At 32.6% G+C, this 420-nt stretch overlaps 1 protein-coding gene across 5 annotated transcripts in view; it reads right to left on the reverse strand.

Annotated features, from left to right (window-relative positions):
- Positions 1-420, reverse strand: part of LOC106685520 (uncharacterized) — a 13,833-nt gene that overhangs the window by 4,841 nt on the left and 8,572 nt on the right. The window lies entirely within an intron of this gene.

Below are 420 nucleotides of genomic sequence, written 5' to 3' on the forward strand. Positions count from 1 at the left end.
TAATATAAAATAGATAATATAATTTTATTATATAAAAGAAGACTTAATCTCAGGGCGTGTAGTTGCTAGACAATCAGAATACAGACACTTACAATGATTTCTCTTAATTAAATTAATATCTATTTTTTTTTTTTTACATGAATCTATTTTAATGTATAGCAAAAACTAACCAAGCTCACGATCTTCCTTCGTTGACCCTTGGTGTCTTCTTTTTTCTTATTGTTCTTGTCTTAGCGTCCAAAATGGCTTCCTCTTGACAGAAATTGATTAGGACCTCCTCATCCTGAAGACATCATTTCTCCTCTCTCTCTACACAACGACTGCCTTCTTCCAAAACGAAAACCTGCCTTGAGGTTACATGTAAACATCGATTGTCCCACAACAGTTAGGGATTTTTCCAAATGATTTATTTTCTGAATA

The sequence above is a fragment of the Halyomorpha halys genome, unplaced genomic scaffold (genome assembly GCF_000696795.3).
Source record: "Halyomorpha halys isolate HHAL.00 unplaced genomic scaffold, Hhal_1.1 Scaffold708.1, whole genome shotgun sequence".
NCBI lineage: Eukaryota > Metazoa > Arthropoda > Insecta > Hemiptera > Pentatomidae > Halyomorpha > Halyomorpha halys.